The 21,422-nt window shown below is 28.7% G+C and overlaps 1 protein-coding gene across 4 annotated transcripts in view; it reads left to right on the forward strand.

Annotated features, from left to right (window-relative positions):
- Positions 1-21,422, forward strand: part of LOC136080484 (uncharacterized) — a 210,776-nt gene that overhangs the window by 2,966 nt on the left and 186,388 nt on the right. For 2 of the 4 annotated variants that reach the window (XM_065797199.1, XM_065797200.1), the window contains exon 2: positions 12,528-12,582. The exons of the other annotated variants lie outside the window; for them this stretch is intronic. The gene's annotated coding sequence lies outside the window, so the exon portion shown is untranslated. The remainder of the gene's footprint in view (positions 1-12,527; positions 12,583-21,422) is intronic. 4 annotated transcript variants of the gene reach the window in all.

Here is a 21,422-nt window from a genome sequence, read left to right on the forward strand (position 1 = left end):
AGGTTTAGAGAGGAGCTAAGTCTTATAGTTAATATGCCTAAACAGAGTTTGGCAACACTAAGGATGGAAACACTACCAGAAGGGCATTGAAAATGCTAAAACTTTCGCTGATACGACGGGATTGGCAGTAGATATAATTATTATATTAAGGACAATCCTAATATCAGAATGCTCCTGTTATGAGTTGAACTCTGAAAGTTTTAGCCAGTAATGCTATGAACCTACAGCTCTTATACTCAAAAGCTACTGCTGGTATGTAACTTCCCCAACTGTTAATAAACTTTTGGTACATGGTGTGCAGATATCTGAAGCATTAGAACTGCCAATTGGTTACTACTCTGAAGAGTCACAAAAGACACTAAACAAGGAACTTCGCAAAGCTAGATTAAACCATACAGCCAAGATATCTAAAAGAATGTTATGAAAAACCAATACCAATATCTATTGATTAGAAGTAATCCTGTAATATCAAACATTTGTTTCAAAAAATACAGGGTTGAAAATGGAAAAACACTTACCTCTGGAGTTTTATCTTTGTTAACGCAGTAATAACGAAACAAAGCTTTTTTATTAATATTAGGTTTTCTTTTTTTGTTTTCCAATTTTTCTTTTTAATTAGTGAATGGTTTAAAGAATTTAGTTTTTCTAAATTAAGTCAGTCTTTGTGCGCGTAAAAGACTCACGTATACTAACACGTATACGTGTAAGAAAAATTTACATAAAAAAATATGTGTTATTTTTTATATTGTATTTTGGATCAAGAAATCTGATTTTTTTATTTAAATTATATTTTGCACTTGAAAATGACACTTACAGGCGTCATAGGTACGTGTAAATTTTTTCAATAGCAAATTTAAACTTTTTGACCCAAAATACGATAGTATTGATGTATCACATGTTTATATATGATAGTTATATAATATTTTGCCGTTTTCTTCTGGCTCAGAGGTGGCCATAACGGTGGAAACCTTTGTGGCCGCCTCTAAAAACTAAATCTGGCTGCGAAATGGGAATATTGAATGGGAGGCCGCCGCTAACAGCTTCAGCCTCCATAAAAAGTCGGTCTTTCGGCAGAAAGTTACTTTGCTACCGGGCGGCATTATCAACTCTAATACAAACGAACATATTTCTAGTTCGGTAGAATTGGACAATTAACAGATAGATTTAATAACCATGTTTATAATTGCTAACGTGCACATAATACAATTTCCTATGAAAAATATGACACTTTTAATTGAAACTTCTGTTTAAAATCAAATAAAAAATTGAATATAATAGTTATAAAGATTAAACAATATATAATTATCATTTCCTGATTAAAAATAGGACAGTATTATTTTGATAACAAAAGTAGCACTACTGATAAACTTTTAAAAGTCCTGTTGTGCTAAAAATTATTGAACTTAAGTTTAGTGTACCTTCATTAAAATTACTTAATAGTGCAATAAAAGTAATAAATATTTCATGTTTGTTTGAAAACTACTTTGCGCTAAGTTCAGATTAAAAAGTTGAAAAAAAAAATCAAAAAAGTTGAAAAAAGTTAAAAAAGCTATCTACCTACCAGGTTGTTTATTTCTTATTATTGTTTTCTTTTTTCCGAATTTCAATTGATTCAAGCTAAAAATTATCAAATTTTTCCACTGGTAAACTTGTAGGTACAGCTATAAACCGCGGTACTACAATGCCTTTTTTTTAGGCAGTAGCTTCGATGATACAATTCTTGAGACAGATGCTGCAATTTGGACTTTATCGGACATTAATACATTTAACAATACAATAATATAATATTATTTTATTGTGTATTTGAACTAATCTTGTTTTATTAGGAGTATTTTTGAAATGAGCCAAAAAATCATTGAAAGTAAATTTATACTTTTTAAATTTACTTTCAATGATGTAAAACCAGTTTTCTACAAAAAATACGTTGAGGACATTTGTGTTGCTTTCCAGTCAGAAAATGTTGCACATCTTTAAATTAATAGCATTAAACTTGGGTTTCACTCTGGAATAAACAACCTCTTTAAAGTATTTCAAAGAAAAATATTCTCATCATGGCTTATTTTAAAGATATATGACTCCTATTTAAACAAGATTAGTTCAAATACACCACAACCAAAAATCAAAGAATATTTGTTTTATTTTAGGCCGTCGTTTTTGGGAAAAATATCTAATTCAACTAAAAAAAAATTGAATGCAATTGCTAAAAGATATTGCCGTTCAGCAAATATTAAATTAGCATTCACCTCACTAAAAATTTCTAAAATTCTTTTTTTCTAAAGATCCTATTGCTCTAGAGTTTAAATCGCTCGTGATGTATAAATTAGTGGTGTCGAAATAAAACGGTTTTAAAAATTGAAAAAAGTTGTCTTGTTTATGAAAATATTTACATATATTTAAACAATTTTAAAATGTATTCTGCAAAATTGAGTGCTCAATGTTCCTAGAAGTAAAGTGCAGTTAGCAGAAAATCACTTAACGAAAATTTTTCTTGTTTAACACTGTGTTTCAACAATAAAGACTCATCAGAATCCTTAGTGTAACTTCAATGTTCGGCTATGCATCTGTTAAAGAGTACGAGTGTATAAATTGCAATACTTCAATTGGATTAGCACATTCCAAATTTTCCATCATAGCTTTTGCCTGAAACTTGAAATTCTCAATCTCAGCTTGCAGTTTTAAAGTATCCAAATCATTTTTGTACTTTTAGGCTGTGCTAAATGCTTTTTGCTTAAGTTCTTCAATGAATGACAAAGTCTTGTTCTGTTTGATTAAAATGCCAGCATGATCAGCCTCATCAAACATAATACGCTTGACTTTTCTCTTTTGTTTAATTGGGAAGTCTGTGTCAATGACAATTGTTTTTGCTGTTTGTTTAGCAGATTCTATGATGTCTTTCACTCCTCTTTCTATGAGATAATGGATGGCCGAGTCAAGCCAATTCATTTTTTTTGAGGCTGTCAATTTAATTTTTTTTTGGCTTGCATGACTTTCTCTGTCAACTAATATAAGAATTTTAGTCCACAAGTTCAACAAACAAAGAAATTTAAAATTGAACAATTTGAGAAGGTCTTTTGCACTAGCAACGGTTTTGTGGTTTAAAGTTGTTTTTATAAGACATAAGTTGTGCTTATGTCTTATAAAACACTGTAAACTTCCACAACTTGATTGTTTAGGAAAGCAAAGTTTCTTTTTTTTTTGATGATCATTTTGTTTCACAGTAATCCTCAAATGAAATTGGGAGTTCTTTTATTAGACTTTACCATCTTGATGTAGAATTGGAGAAAAATGTGAATCGTTTTTTGAATAGATCCAAAGAATGTAACCATAAAAGGTGAGATTTCAGCAACATGAACGCCAACCTATTAAGAGTATGGACTGCAAATGGTACAAATGATGTTAGTCCATTAATATTAATGATTTGTGGTTTGACTCTATTGTATTTTGCAACCATACTTTCTCCATTGTCATAGCCTTAGCCTCTGCAATCTGCAATATTAATCCATCAATTTTCCTAGGATTTCTTCTGCAATGCCATTTTCAGTCTTTTTATGGCTCTCTATAAAATCCAAGAAACTTTCTTCTATTGAGCACATTCCGTTTTTTATAAGAACATATCTTATGACTTCACTCAGCTATTCTTTATGAGAAACAATAGGTCCATAGTCAAAAAGCAAGGAATAATATTTTGCATTTATAATCCGTGAGAGGATTTCTCCTTTAACTTTTTCTCCTACAAGTGTAATTAATTTATTTTAAGTTTGTGATGAAAAAAATGAGACTGCAGCTTTTTTGGCTTTTATTGTTGCAATATGGTCTGCCAATAGAGTATTTTAATGACTAATTAACTCTAGGGTAATTAAAAAAGAAACCACTTTTTTGTTTCCCTATTGCATTATTACTGCTTCTTAGAGCTAAACTTTTATTTCACAGAATAATATGGCACCAACAACAATTTTTAAAATGTCCCTCAATTTGTTTGCTTCTCAGTTTATTGTTCTGTGAAGGTCATTGTCTAAAGTTTGGCCTTACATCCAATTTTGTTCCATTTCCTTCCAAACTGCGTAGAATTTTCTATGCTTAGGACTATTCTCATGCACCGGATTTTGGGATTAAGCTTTTTCTAGTCACTAAATCCTTAAGAAATATCAGACAATTTATTAACTTTTGCTGAGGAAAAAAAGTACGCAACAAAAACAGAATGTTGCATCTTTTAAATTGCTATATAGCAGCCATTGTATTTTTACCAGTTCGCCATTAGCAAGCATCTTTTTGTACCACTTTGAACCAAAATGTCTTATATCTGTACCAGAAGAAGAAGTTGGTGGAAAGATTTCTATGGTTTCCTGCTCAGGTCCATTTTCAATTAGGAAGCGCCTTACTCGATCAGTTATTTGTGGCCGTGTGACAGAATCCTTTAGCTCAAAACTTGTGTTTGGAATATCTTTTTTTCGTTCTTCTTAGGGATTTGATAGTTAGAAGTTATTTTTTTTATCAGTTACAAAAAAATTATCAACAAATGCTTTGTCTATATCTGATGAAAATTAAAAAGTCTTTAGTTTTGTTTAGATCTTAATTTGATAACGACGAGGAAGACTAAATTTAGTTGATATCTTGATTGGATGAACTCATAAAAGCCGGCATTTGACATAAATTTGTTTAAATTGAATTTTCTTTTTCAGTTAAATTTCATTTTGGGATGCATTAACAAAACTATCAGTGCCTTTCACAAACCATTTATAAAATATTTCCAGTTTCTTCTCACTTTCTTTTCTTTGTCTTTTTTGTTTTTTGTAATATGGCCCTAATGGTTTATTTGGAGGTGCCATTTTTAAATTTTTATAAATTTTATATTGCGCAAAATATCTTTTTTTACGGCATTTTTACACAATTTAAATATCGCATGAAAGAGATTTTCTTATTTAAGTTACGAATCGCACAAAACATCGTGGAAAGAAACTTGCGAGTGATGACGTGAAAGGAGATAAATAATCTTAATAATTGAAAAATTCCACTTTTACAATAAACTAACTTAAAATATTGAATGCCAATTTTCCGCCCTTATCAAAATAGCGCTCAGGGCCTAGGCCCATAGATCCCCCCTCGCTACGGCATTGAGTTTTAATAATTTGATCTATCATTTTTGATGAGTCTTTAATGATGAAACATAGTGTTAAATAAGAAAAATTTTCGTTAAATGATTTTCTACTAATTTATATATATATATATATATATATATATATATATATATATATATATATATATATATATATATATATATATATATATATATATATATAAATATATATATATATATATATATATATGTATATATATATATACATATATATATATAAATATACATATATTCATGTATATATATATATATATATATATATATATATATATATATATATATATATATATATATACATATATATATGTATATATAAATATATATATATATATATATATATATATACATATATATATATATACATATATATATATATTGCGTGTGTCTTTTGTATTGTTGCTGTACCTTATTTAGCCTACCTGTAACTTAATTTATATGTATTCACTCACATGTAACTTACTATCTGTATATTTGTATTCTGTCTGAACCTCTGGTATGATATTCATTCACCCATAAGTTACTTTATTTATGTTTGTGTCCTGTCTGAATCTCTGGCGCTGTGTTTATTTACCCGTAAGTTACTTTGATTATGTTTGTGTTCTGTAAAAATATATGAAGCAGTATGAGTTTATTAACTAATTAATGACTCCAGCTAAAAATCCTAAGCTAACCATAAACTCGGGTGTTGTATTAGGTGTAATGTTTTTTTAATGCATTTCTAAAATATTTTGTTTAACATTTTAAAGAAATGTTTAGAGAAAGTAACTCCTTTCAACTACCCAAGGACAGGTCAGGTTCAGGATCGTCACAATAATCCTGCTACTAGTATCATGTAACTATTATGTACTACCTGTTCCATGCTCTATAGATATCATATTTTCCTAGTGCATTTCCCAAAATATCTTGTTTAATGTTTTAAAGTAATGTTTACACGAGGTAATTCCTTTTAACCAGGTCAGGTTCAGGATCATCATATTTCCTTGCTAATAGTATCACGTAACCCTGTACTACCAACCGCATGTTCTGCTGTCTTTTAAGATTTGCTTTTTTAGGCAAAAATTAGGAGAAAATAAACTCCAAATATAAATATCCTGCATTGACGCTCTTGATTGAGTAAAGGCTAGAAATTGTGTCTCGATAAAAATAGTCATCTTTGACAGATGTTACCTGCATTCAGCTACTGTCTTGTATAAGGTCTTCTTGGCAAAGACTTAAAAGCTTAGCAGAATAAATTTGCTGGCAACTCTCGAACCCCTAATTCATCAATTAGCTGGTTCTTCTTGACTCTATGTATACATACATACGCACATAACACATATACACACATAAATATATATATATATATATATATATATATATATATATATATATATATATATATATATATATATAGTATATATATATATATATATATATATATATATATATATATATATATATATATATATATATATATATATATATATATATATATATATATATATATATATATATATATATATATATATTGCCTCCTATTGTCGTTTTTATAATAAAATGAATAAATTTGCATCCACAATATAAAATATATAAAAGTGTCAAAAATAAAATTAATATAATAAAGCTAATTCACAAAAAGATACTGCATGTTTAGATTAAATAAAACAAAAAAATAAAACTTTTTAAACTTTGGGACTAAATATTCTAAAGTAAACATTTTTAAAAAAGTGTGATTTACACATTCTTAATAATAATAGTTGATTTTCTTCTTATTTTTAGTTTTTTGGTAGTTAACATTTTAAAGTTGTTAAAGTTAATGTATCATTATAAATTTCTTTTAATAACTTTGATAAAAAAGACTGACAATATTTAGAATATTAAAATCCGCATTTACTAAATGATATTTTAAATTAGCATTGAATTGTGGAGGTGTTTGTTTTTTATTATGAACAATCTGTTGAAAACTTTTCCATTAAAAAGATCCCGACACTAAATAGAATAAGAACATAACGTTATATTCAATTTTTTGGAGTTACGAAATTATTTTCGGAAAATATAGTGGGGGTATTTATGATTTATTTTACTAAAATATTGATTAAATATTGATGAAGAAAGTTCGTGTTTTTTTTAATACATGAATTGTAAGACTAATTATATTTTAATTTTATGCACGTTTAATGATCCTAGCTTACTTAGAGGTGGCTCGCAAGGCATATTTCTTGTTGCTCTAAATATCTGCAAGCATATTTTTGTTTTAAATAAATTTTTTTCGACTTAATGTAATTTGTGCTTGCCCATACAAAGTTTTCCTAAGACTATGTATAAAAGAAAAATATAAATTTTTTAAAGATCTGATGTTTAAGAATGGTTTTGCTTTATACATTATTGCAATATTTCTTCAAAGTTTTCTTTCCATAGATCTTATGTGAGTCTTCCAAGACGAATTTTTATCTAAAAGAACACCTAAGAAGTTTAAAGATGTCTAATATAATTTATTTTATTTATTGTCAGATCAAGTAATTTTAAGGAAGACTATCTGTGTTATTTTGTTTATGAAATAGTATATACTTAGTTTTTGTTACGTTAAGCGATAGTTTTACAAGTAAACCATTCGTTTACTTTGTTTAACTCTTTTTTAACCACTGTAAAAAGCATTTCAATATCACTATGTGAATAAAACAGGTTGGAGTCATCCGCAAATAAAATTTAATTACTTTGATGTAAAAGATAAATAATTTATATAAAGTGAAAACAATAGCAGTCCATAAAATGGAGCTTTGAGGAACTCTGCATGTCAATATATTTTTGGACGTTTAACCTGTTTCATATTGCATAAACTGACATATATAATATTTATAATAATGATGAGGCAGTTGCTTGATTCGATAAATAGTGTAATCAGTAATATATGCGTTTTGAATAAAGTTCCCTTTTACCTCAATTTGTGCAAACCCTAGTTTATAACGCATAAGAAACCATCCCCACCACCTAACTGTTTAAATATATCTTGTACATATATATGTGGTCTGTAAAGCAACTATTCATCTGTTGAACCTTACCACTTTCAAAATTCGCTCGATTTGCTTGGTCTTAGTGAGACTAATTTATATTTTGCTTGGCCTTCTTCAGATCTTAATGTTGATGGATATCATCCTTTGATTCACGAAGACTCTAATAGTCAAATGCTTAGCTTGGGGTTTCAAGCTTCAAGCAAGGTTTCAATCAAGGATTCAAACCCAATTTTTTGTAAAATTAGGTTTGAATCCTTGATTATTCTTTTATATGCTTCCGTTAGCATATCTTAATTCTATCATCTTCGTTTTAGTTCTTTACCGTTCTCCTATTTCCTAAGACTCCACTCTTTTAGATATATTTCCTGATCAAATTAATCAGAAAATACATCTACATTGCCAATATTGTTGTTGTTCGTGACTTTGATGCGTATCACACTGAACGACTGTCTGCATTTTCGTATCTCTTTCTTAGATAATCCCGTTTTTGTGACAACCCTAATTGTTTACCTTCAATCCTTGATTTGTGTCCCTTCTATGACCCTAGCTCGTGTTCAGTTTCTCCTTTTACTCTCTTAGGTGGTTTTGACCATGAAATGATCTCTAAAATTCTTTTATCTCGTACTTCTTCTTTGGAACTACCCTATGAATGCACAACCTACTACTACCCTAAAGCTAACTGGGATTCTTTTTGTGATTTACTTCATGACGCTCCTTGTGTTGATGTCTCCTAGCCTCATTTTACCCCATGGTTTTAAACTTCGCTCGAGCTGCAACATCAAATCTTCAGCTCACTAAACCCCATTTTTTTTCTCAAAAGTTAGGGTCTAGAGACTTTTGGAAAATCTATAACTGTGTCATTAACATGAATAGATTTCATTTCTTATTCATGGGACTTATCTTATTACCTCTCTTAAGGATTATTATTTGCAAAGAACTTTTCTTCTAATTCGACTCCTATGGCCATTTTTGTCTTTCCATTATTCATTTCATGTTGCGTTCTTTCTTTTTGAGTGGAGTTAGATGTTTCTTTTTTTGTTTGAAAATTTAAACTGCAGCTTTAATAATATCTAGCTTCCACAGCAACGATATCAATTTATTTTAACTGTCGTGCTCGAATCTAAAGAACAAATAAGTCATTTTTGTTATTCCTATACCTTTAATGTGCAAATAAAAACATAAGCGCCGACTTTTGATTTTGATCAAGAGGGTGAGCGGAATTGCTAGGAGAAAAAAATATCCTCCGCACCCCCCCCAACCTTACCCATCTATCCTCATAATCTATTGACATCATTAATTATCAATTTGAAATGCAAAAAATAAGAGAGAAAATTGATTGTTTTTGATAAAAGTTTAAAATAAATTAGAAAGGTACTTGGTTAGGTACACGTATATTTTTGAAAAATATAAGTGATAGCAAATCAAATTAAAATGTTAAGGAACTTAAAAAAAGACGTTACTATGCGAGTGGTTAAAAATTTTTTTTATTAACTTATGAACTAACAAGCTTTATAGCAAAAGTATTAGTTCGAATGGTTTTCTTTTTTGCAAATTTATTATTAATTTTTCCAATATCTAGAATATTTAGTTTTTCATTGTGACAATTGATAATTGACAAGTTATTTAATCTCTTCTGGGTCATTCTATTTTTTAAATATGTCTTCATTCTTCTTAGTATAGAAAATAACTGCTTTGTAGTACATGTTGTTATTGTAACTCTTTTAATTAAATTCATACAATTTTTAGCTCTGTTACATGAATCATGCTATTTTCATGACATTTAAAAACATTTAATACGCTGATGAAAAATGATACCTTTAATTATTTGGCTTCAACTTTGTCACGAAACATGTCGCTGTGCAATTTAAGTCAATCTATATTTAAATTAGCTTTACAAAAGTAACAAAATGTTTGAAAAAAGAATCTGCATTCACTAACAACATTTGGGAGTCAGAGGTAAACCTTGATGCTAGGCCGACTAGAAAAAAGTAAAAAGCTTCTTGTAGACTTTATTGTAACGCTCTTTTGCAGTAAAAATATATGTGGCTCTGTCAATACACAGTCAAATCTAATTGGTAGCTTTCTTTTTCTTAGTTTTTTAGGTTCATATAATCTAAAAAGTTTCCGTTCCCCCTCTGAATCTTCTCACATGACAGAATTAAATTTATCTTTCATTTTGTAAATGGTGCATTTAAATGTATTAATAATATCAGTGTATATTTTTAAAAGTAAACTTTTACTCTGAGTAACAGTTCTTTCCAAATGTTTTATGATGCTATTAGTAATTTTTAACATAATAAATGTATCTGTCTTATCCATTTGCCTAATAAATCCGTTTGCTTTTGCTCTTGCCTTATTTTTTTCAGTATTAGACAGTTCTGAAAAGAAGTTTCGTAACTCCTTATAATTGTTCTGTATTTATGCAAGCGATTTATCTAGTGTATCGCAACGTCCATTGTGTAGAATAATATGGATTTAAGGACAAACTGTCACTTTCTTGCTAAAATGTTTTGAATCAAGCAAGCCTTTTTGGTAATTTGCGAATAAACGTAATTAACTCCCAAGTAAGATAAAGAATATCTCTTACCTCAATAACATTCCTCATAAAGATTTGGGTTACGAGATAGTCAATGCGCTTGACATTGTACAAATAATGCTCTAGATTCGATGGCTCTTAATTTTGCTTGTCAGTTTTTATGATCTCCCGAAACATAACTCGCACTACCATATTATTGCACTCTTCAATCATCAAAAACCAGTTTTAAAAGGGTTTTAGAAACAGTTTTGTATATTCCGTAAAAACCAAAAAAATATTCTTCAACACAATAAATCATGTTCCATTACAGATATATATATTAAAAAATATTCATTTTTCCTAATTTTAGCGATAATAACTCTGATTTTTTCGGATGCTTTCGTTTCATACAATTTGTATATTATTTCATGCAAAAACCCATTTATATTTCGTTCTCTGTAATCGTGAACACACTTGCAAAACATTTGTAGCTCTAACTCTCTAACTGCTAAAAACTGACTCAAATTTGAAGCTTTATCTGAATGACCTCAAATGGCCAGTCCTTGTTTTGCGAGTGAGGCAACAGTGGAAATAATTTTATCGAGAACTTCTCTTGCTTCCATCATTCATTTTCGAAGACAAAGCTGTTGATGACACTGGAGCTTGATAGATGGCAATACAGTTATTGCTGAGTCTGATTATATATCTTGAACTGGTATAGTAGATTTATTGCTGGTTTTAGTTAAGTATTTCGACGCAGCCATTATATTGATTCTATTACGGATTTTTAAACTTTTATAAATAATAAAGCTGCAAACAGTTTAATAGGGATAACACCGATTTAGTTGTAAAAAATTGTTCTGCAGAATTAGAATATAGATGTTTTCCAAATACCTTCCTAAACCCAGCAGGCACACGACGTTAGAATAACGTTGAAACAACGTTTATTGACGTTGATCAACGTTATTTCAACGTTATTCCAACGTCGTGTGCCCGCTGGGAAATGAGCATAAAAGTTGTGGACAAAGTAACAAAAAATGAAGAGAGTAGGATTTCGAAAGCAGAGCATACTAATATGTATGACTGGAAGGCTGGAAATTATACAACAGATTGAAAGACACCCTTCATAGTTTTTTATAACAATATAAAAAAGACGAAAAGCAAGTTTTTTAAAACATCCATCATACATAAATATAATTTACTTAAAGGTAGAAAAGGTAGAACAGTTTTTTGCCATTCAAGGGTAGTTTTTGTTTCTGTTGTTTTGCTGTTTCTTTTCAATAATCATTTTATGAATAATTAAGATTAGTTATATTTATAACAATTAAGAAATTTATATTTGAGTATATATTTAATGAATATTAATTTTATCATTTATTACTATTGCTTTTTTTATATTAGTGTATTTATAAAACTATTATTACTTTTATTTTATACTGTCTTTTTTAACTCTACTAATATTACTATTATCATTAATTTATCTTTGTTTTTAAATCTTATTAATATTATTTATAATGATAGTGATAGTGATTTAATTGTAGTAATAGTTTTTATGGTTATTGCCCTAATTTTTGCAATTGTTATATTTATTTATTTATTTCTTCGTAGTTATAAACTTTGCTATAATTATTTTTATCATTAGTTATAATTTTTAGTAAATTAATCATGATATAGTTACTATTTGTTTTTTTATTCACATTATTATTAATATTATTATTTTTATTATATCATTATTGGAATTAATAATATCATCTTTATTTATTATTGCTTTATTTTCCTTTCTTTTCTTTTTTTTTCTTTTTTTCTTAAAAAAATTTTTATTTTTATTTTTTTCTTATTTATAATTCTTTCTGTGTTTTATTTATTTATTTTTTTTGTTTTTTTTCAGGTGTTACTCCATTGACTAGTTTTTAACTATATGAGTGACACCTAACCTTATTTATGTGAGTTTATAAATATTATTGTAAATTTTTCATATTTTTTATGGTTAAAAATAAATGGAATGTGAATATTGCATTTTCATAGTGTTTTGGTTTTGACTTGCACTTAATGCTATTGCAAAATATACATCAGACAAAAAGACAACTTTTTGTTTATATTTTTTACTCACTTTACATAAAGAAAGTTGAAAAAAAAACTGATTTTATTTATTGGATGCGGAAAGCTCAGCCTAAATAACAAAATAACATTGCTAGAAGACGGAAAATAATTTAATTAAAATCTAAATGCTGTTTACTAATGCATGCAACATGCTTATTTTAAAAAATGCTGAAAAAAATACCTATAACAAATACCAAATCCAACAACAGACAAACAGCTAATATTAAAGACACAAAAAGCTCTTTATATTTAAAAAAAATTCAGCCGCGACAAAAATATCCAAAAAAAAAACGAAAGCTTTCAACAAATACCTAGTTCCAACATAGACAAGTAGTTGACATTATTTATACAAAATACCCTTCACATATAAAAAAACTTCAGCCGCGTCGAATAACGTAATTGAGAGTTAAAATAAAAGTCATTTAATGGCTTGAAATTCAAGTATCTTTTTAAAAACCGAATTTTAAAATAGTTTTTTTACGCAACGCCTAAACTACGCAACGCTAAATTTAAGCAATAAACAAAAAAAAAAAAAATTCTTTGCCAAAGAAAGCCGTCAACGCAAAATCTTTGAAGGAATTGAAAAAATTTATGACAGATTTTATAAAAAACTTGCATTGATACTTAAAATGGCTGTCAAAATGTTTAATTCACACTTGCTGGTGCTTTTACCTGCTACAGATTTAAACTAATATTGCATTATTACAGATTATCACGGGTGCGATTAAATATTCTCGCCCGTGCATAAATATCCTAGCGGGTGGAAGAGGGGGTCACTGTCTCTATTTCCCCACCCGTCTAGGACACTGCCTCTGTTGTCCCACCCAAGTAGCATTTTAAAACGTTTGATAAATTGTGTAGCGCAATAAAAACTTTTCGTAAGCAAGTTATCAATGCAGTTTTTAGTTTTTCTGTTAATACAACGTTTGTTATTAAATTTTTTTACAAATCTTGAGAACAACATACAAGAGCTTGAATTGACTTTGCTTTGCATAGCTCTTATATAATAAAAATTTATTTTAAACATTGTTAAATTGTAACAATTCAAGTCCTCTTTCTGTCACTTGGATCAAATTCTCTTCGTTTAGTTCATTACAAATAATACACTCCATATTTATAAATAATATGGAATCCATACTATGTTTTATTGACCGAATTAAAAATAATAGAAAGAAATTGTGGAAAAAATCAAAACCACAGTTTATTATAAATTCTCATACAAATCAAAGCAATGCAACTCAGCACTCTAGTGAACAAAAAATAAAATCAATTAAAAATTAATGCATTGACTTGTTAAGTTAAAGATTTTTTTTTTTCTAAAAAAGTTGCCTTTTTGCTAATTTATTTTTTGTCAAGAAAAACGTATGCGACATTGAGGTAATAGCTGACATATCATTATTTTAAATTTAAATGCAGGTACTGTCAAAGGTTTTTGAGAAAACCTAACGTTTTGATATATGGTCCTCACTGTTACATTCGATTCTGAAAAAAGTTTAAAGAATATGCAGGTGGGGTTTTGAAACATAATAATAGAAAGACATAACAATAATACATTATAATACAAAATTAAATAGAGGAGAGAGTAATTTAAAGATGGCAGTTTGCAAAATGAAAGGAAAAATGTGATGTATTTACTATATGTAACGCTCATGCTCCAGAAATGTTAAATGTAATTGCCATGTATATGTAATAGATCAATCAAATACTGTCTTGATACAAATTAATTACAGATTAACTCAGAGACATTAACTCAATGCCTCGTATTTATCAAAGTTACCAAACGCTCTTCTTACTTTAAAGTTTCCAAAAATAAGGGAAATAATTATAAAAACTCCATTTCATCTACATACAAAATTTGAACCAATAAAAATTAGGTTAAATTTCGATAAAATATTTGTTTAATACAAAATTTGTTCCGAAACGATAAAGTAAATCCTTTGTAATATCTTTTGTCACTTTTGGAAAACTAAAAACAAAATAAAAATAAAAAAAAAACCTTAAAAATAATTTAACGAAAAAACCAAATAAGAAAAGATTCAACTTATGCTTGTGGGTTAGGGTGACACAAAGTTTGTGGAAAAAAAAAACAAAAAAAAACGACCGCACCTTTCTCGGTTCTTTCTGTTATAATTTTGAGTTCAGAAAATAATATAAATACTATTACAAATGAAAAAGACGATTTTAAGACTCGTCTGATGACTCGTCTGATGACGATTCAATTAATCAATTGATTAATTAAATCAATTAATGTTTTTATAGTTTTATTTTTTGCTTTTTTGAATAAATTTTTAGACTTTTTTTGTGTAGGCCTTTGCAATGTATCTTCGGCCTATAATTCAATGGCAGGATTCACATCAAATTCTTCACTATTTGTTTCATCAGTGTGCACCCGAATTAACTTATTTACCCGTTTTCAGTTAAGCGATTACTTGTGTCAGTTTTAATTCTATCCATAAGAGAAAAAAGACGCTCAACCTTTCCATTCGAAACAGGCAATACGAACAACAATTCAACAAGAAGTAGAACTGGACAAAAAATCTTTTTTCATAGAACTCGAAAAAATTTGATACCATACTTAACGGTACTCAGTTTTATCTGGTGCCAAATATTTGACAGTGTAATCAACTAAGTTATGCCAAGCATTTAACTGGCTTCACTGGGAGTGTAAATAATATATTTACACTCCCAGTGAAGCCAGCATAACGTAACGGCATATTATAAAAGTCATACAGTTTTTCGATGTCATCATCAGCAAATGAATTATTGGTGTCATTTTGAAACCAGCCACCAGCGTTTATGATTAATATTCCATACTTATCATGAACTGTATTTTGTGCTTCCAAACGCTCTTCTGTGGATTTGGCAATCAACGTTACAATCATTGATTTTGAATTCTTAACTAAAGTTAGTGCGTTTGTAAAGTCATGTAGCTTAACAACCTGGAATGAATACTTTCCAGTGTTGTTTGTTACTTTTGACTGTTGGTAAATCATTAAATTCTTTTTTCTTCAAGCAACTTAACTGTTTTTTAGTTTGTTCAATAAATCCAGATGATGATACGGAATCAATTTCGTTGTTTTGAAAAGATAAAGATAACAACTTTGCTGGCGATAAAACTTCTATGAATAATGCTAAATAAAGAGGTATTCGTCCATGATTCTACTTCTGATGATACCCTTTCAACTTTGCTCTTTCTGCTTGAGTAAAACTGAAATCTGTAGTCATGTTTTCGAGATATTTCATATATACTCTATATTTGTCTAAGATCATATCAAGTGCTTGAAGTTTATGTGCAATCCATCGTGTTCTTATTATTATTATTGCACAAGTATTTTATTTTATAAAAAGTTTTTATTGCTAAAAACACTGTTTTACAAAGAACTTTTGTTGTATAAACGAGCATATAATAAAGTATATTATTTTATAAAGTATTTTTAATAGATAAATTTGAAAAAAAAATCCCAATTTAACTATTGCTACTATATAACTATTGCTACAAGGGTAGCAACAAGCTTTCCTAACTGTCGTAACTTTTTTTGGGATTTTTTATCAACTTTATACATTTTCAAAATGATGATATTGACATCATTAAACGCTTTATTTCTCTAAAATTTATCTTTTAACGTTAACTTAAGGCAAAGTGCAACACACCAATCAAAAGTTATCCATGGAGTTTCGTTCTGAAGTAATACATTTACACTTGTCCTACTTCCTCCATTTACAGCTGCGCCATCAGCACATAAACCAACTAATTTAGTTTCAAGAATTTTCGATACCTTCTAATTCAAGGGAATGACTGATTATATTAAAAACTCCTTCAGATGTTCCATATTCAAGATCAGAAATAGAAAAAAAAAGAACACTCAACGCTCATCTCAGTCTTTCCTATTGGAGTAGGATCGAAACTGATAATAAATAAGGCTTCTTTTTCAATTACAGATACATCTGTTGATGCATCAATTAAAATACTGAAGTAATTTCGTGTTTTAATTTATTTCTGAGTATATTTGACAAACTCAATCCAAGGTAACCAATAAAAGTTTCACAAGTTATTTTATTTCTATACGTTTGGCCCAACTCTACACCATGATTTTCTTCCAAACGTAGAATTTTAGGGTATACGCTAAGCGGAAGCTCTTCTTTGGCAATAAAGTATGCTACCTCAAATTGTTTTCTTGTTAAATTTAGATCTTTCGTGATCATAGTTTTCAGGCCCGATAAAATATCAGTTTGCCGCATTTCTTTCTGCAGGTTGCTTAATTTATCATTTCGTTCGCATACATCCATTCCTTTACTTTTCATTGCTAATTCTTAGGCTCTCTGACGTTGCAAACCATTTGCACGATCAACTGCGGCACTGTGCTGTATCCTACAACTAACTTCATCGCTTCCCCATTCCAGCGTATACCCTTTATAAATATCAATTTGTTTAGCATACTGACAACATACAGTACATTTTAATGGTGTAACATAATTTCCATTATTTAATATATCTAGCCAATCATTAGCAATATATTTTGCAAGTGCTTACCCATTTTTGAGCTGTTGTTAGCTGTAATTTTCTACTACTGAGTTTTTTCTTCTTTTCAACAGGTGGTTTTAATTCCTGCTTGTGTTAAAAATGAAAGTGTTGTTTGTCTCTTATTAGTCGCCTCCATTTTGAAGTGTTGATGTTTGACGATTCTCTTACAATTTAATAATATAAAAAATGTGCAAATTTGTAATTGTTAATTTGAAATTTATTTAAAAATAACTAATTCGTTGCTATGACTTCGGAAATTGCGGGAAAAGGTTACGTGAAAAATAAATGAAAAAGAAGGAGAAAATGTTCTTAGTTACATTAATTTTAAAGGATAATTAAATAAGAACTTCAACGTTGAAAAAGAAAAATGATTGCACATTTTATATCTCATTTGTATTATTTTATATCTTTCATTCATTTTCATTTAAGGTGGTAGTCTACCTTAAAATATGAAAGTTTTCAAAATTTCAAATTGTACTGTTTTACCCAATATCATACACGTAGAAAATGATGGTGATATTTGTTTTTCAAAAAAATATTTACAACTTATATAATTTTATCATTAGATATAGGTGGTATAATTTTTTTTTATAAAAATCGCATAAATTTTGCGATTTCAAAAAAAAAAAAAAATTAAAATCGGATCATTAAAAAAATCTAAAAAACGAAGCCTACCTGAACTTGTTTTAATCATTGGTAAGCATCTAAGAGTAATCCAGGATATCCAAATGTAGTTTTAAAGTATAACCAAAAGTATAACTTGAAATATATTCGACAGGATTTAATAGAAGCATACTTTTGATGCTAGCAAATATATTTTGTATTTATATATTATTATAGTTCTTAATTTACTATAATTCATTTGATTCGTGCTAGAAGTCCTACTTGTGTATTCAGTTAGATGATTATAATTATTATTCAAATTTAAAAAAAAATAATAAGTGTGGAAAATAAAAAACTTGATGCTGGAAAATTACAAAAGGCAGGAAGATCAAGAACTTTCAAAAAACGACGTTTTCATGGCAAAAATTTTTTTAAAGCTCCTGAACCCAACATTAACTGGGAAAATAGTCTTGTTAACAACATACCTTAAACAAGTAATTTAAATGCTTCAACTTCATTAAAGAAACTTACATTATTAAATCATAAAACAACAACAGTATCAACAAAACGAACTTCATTACCTAATAACAAATCGAAATTTCCACACTGTTATATCATTTTGGATAGCTTTGTTTTGAAAAGTATCATAGATGAAATTGCTATGTGCCCTGAATGTCAATCGAGGAGTATTGAACTTTCTACAGATTTATCAAGAAAGAAAGGACTGTCTGTTTTATTAAAGTTTACATGTACAGCCTCAGTCTGCTCATGGAGTAAAAGCGTTTACACTAGCCAAGAAATTGATGATGAATCTCGTGGGCAATATCAATCGGATGTAAATATGAGATCCATTATTGCTATGAGGGAAATAGGAAAGGGACATGCTGCTTTAACAAACTTTTGTGGTTTTATGAATTTACCTTCACCAATGCATAAAAAACATTTTATGATATTCAAAGGAATATATTAGTAGCTTACAAGCAAGTTGCTCTAAACTTTATGAATAAAGCAGCTGTTGAGATTAAGCAAGGTCTTGGTGTAAACAAGACAGATATTACAGTTTCATTTGATGGCACCTGGCAAAAGTGAGGATTCTCTTCTTTAAATGGTGTTGTAACTATAATTTCAAGCGATACTGGAAAATGCATTGACTACCGCATTAAATCTAAAGTATGCCATCAATGTGATAAATAGGAAACAAAAAAAGGCACTGATGAATATGATGAGTTGCTTAGTACACATGAATGTAGCATTAACCATAAGGGCTCATCTGGGACAATGGAGGCAGCTGGAATTGTTGAATGTTTTACATCATCAGAGTCAGACAGAAATTTACGTTATGCTTATTATATTGGTGACGGTGACTCAAAATCTTATCTAGAAGTTGCTAAATGTAATCCATACAAAAATCTTTTTGTCCAAAAGTTAGAATGTGTTGGACACATACAAAAAAGAGTTGGTAGCAGACTTCGTAAATTTAAAGCCACTTATAAACTAATATTGTTTGATGGGAAACCACTTGGTGGAAAAAATTGTCTTACCAAAAAAGAAATTAATAAACTTCAAAATTATTTTGGAATTGCAGTACGTCAATGTAATGGTGGAACAGTTTACCAGTTAAAAAAAGCAATTGGTGCAGTACTTCATTATTGCTCAGATGCACTTACATTAGATAGTCGCCACCAAATGTGTCCAAGAACCCCTGAAAGTTGGTGTAAATACCAGTCTGATAAAATAAATGGTACAGCCCTGTATAAAGAAAAACCACGACTACCCATTGTAGTAAGAGACATAATAAAAACAATTTTTATTAGTTAAAGTGATGATGATTTACTAAGTAAATGTTTGCATGGGCAAACACAAAACAACAATGAATCGTTAAATGGAATTATTTGGAAAAGATGTCCGAAGGATATTTTTGTTGCTAAAGACACATTAGAAATTGGTATCTCATCTGCAATCATAAATTTTAATGAGGGAATAAATGGAGTTTTAAATGTATTTGCTATGCTAAATATGTATAATGGAAAATTTAAGCAAGAGTTTTGCAAAAATAAAGATTTTGTAAGAGTCGCTAATATGAATCTTAAGTCTCCTCCGAAAGTCAAGCTTAAACTGAAAAAAAAAGAGCTCAGCGTAAAGGATTTGCAGATGCTAATGAAGAAATGGAAGGAATCGTATATGAGACTGGTCTTTTTTAAGTTATTTTTTTCTACGTTATTATACAATTTTTTCTACATTATTATATATAGCGTTTTTCTAATTAACAATTTACTAATTTATTGCTTTAAGTATTTTTATTCTTTTCTTGTTTTTAAAGTGGTTTTTAAACTTTGTCTAAAAAAACATTTCTAAAGCCAATGATGATTTGAAACAGTTTGGTTTTCAAAAATAATGATTTGTTAATGCAATTTGTGAGATTTTGGCTTAAATTAGACTAAAAGAGTTGGATTTAATTTTAATTTTCTGTTTTTCTCAAAATAAGGTTTTTTGGAACGGTGCGATAAATCACTTTTCTCAATTAAATGCTATGGACCTGAAATTTGGTCCCGCGGACCAAAAAACACTGTTCCAAAACCAAATTTGAAAATTTAAATTTAAATTCCTTTGTTTTGTAAGGTTTTTTATGTTGAAGCCAAAAAATGGGTTTTTTTATACAAAATTCAAGGATTTAGGTTTAAAGGTAGATTACCACCTTAAAATCATTTTATAAACTGCTAATGTTAATTAGTTGATAATAATGTTAATGCCTCTCGCCGGCAGATGCTGAACTAGTATTTAATAAAATCATGACAATCGTTTTATGAAATACTATCAAAATTATTTATGTTACTTAAAATGAAACTTTATATTCCAATATATACATTTTTACGATTTCAATAGTAGAAAAAAAAAGCAATTGCGCATTTGGTAATTTTAAATTTATCTAAATATTATAGTTAACTTCTCAGTCACTCAGCATCAACCGAACAAAGAGTCTTTAAAGTAGAGTCTTCGACCGCGTGTACTCAAAGCAACTCAAACGACAACTTGTTCAAAACTTCTCATAAAGAAACAATTTCCTCACCAACCGTGTTGTTAACCTTCGGAATGTTTTGACCCAAAATGCGGTGAACACAAAGAACCTCGACAATTTCAAATACGAACTTTCTTTTTTCCGGAGTCTTGACTAATTGAAATCTGAAAAATTTATTTTCATCACAGAGGGGCTAGGTGTGCGGCTCTTAGTCAATAATTTATAAGTTTTATTGACTACGGATAAATTAAACTAAAAATAAAAAACAAAGGCATTTTTTTGTTGCAATTGGAAGCAAAAGGTATTTTGGAAAAATAAATAAAATAATATAAAGAAAATATAAATAAAATGTAGAAATAAAAAAATGTTCTTAGTTAATATTATAATATTATTAAAACAATAATAAAATAAGAACTTCAATTAATTATGAAAAAAGCAGTTATGGATTTCACCACCAGTAAAATGAAATTAGTCTTGATAAGTGAAGCAAAAAAAATTAATAGTTTACGTCATTTATATTACTAACAAAGCGATTTTAAAGT

Source organism: Hydra vulgaris, chromosome 05, assembly GCF_038396675.1.
Source record: "Hydra vulgaris chromosome 05, alternate assembly HydraT2T_AEP".
Taxonomy (NCBI): domain Eukaryota; kingdom Metazoa; phylum Cnidaria; class Hydrozoa; order Anthoathecata; family Hydridae; genus Hydra; species Hydra vulgaris.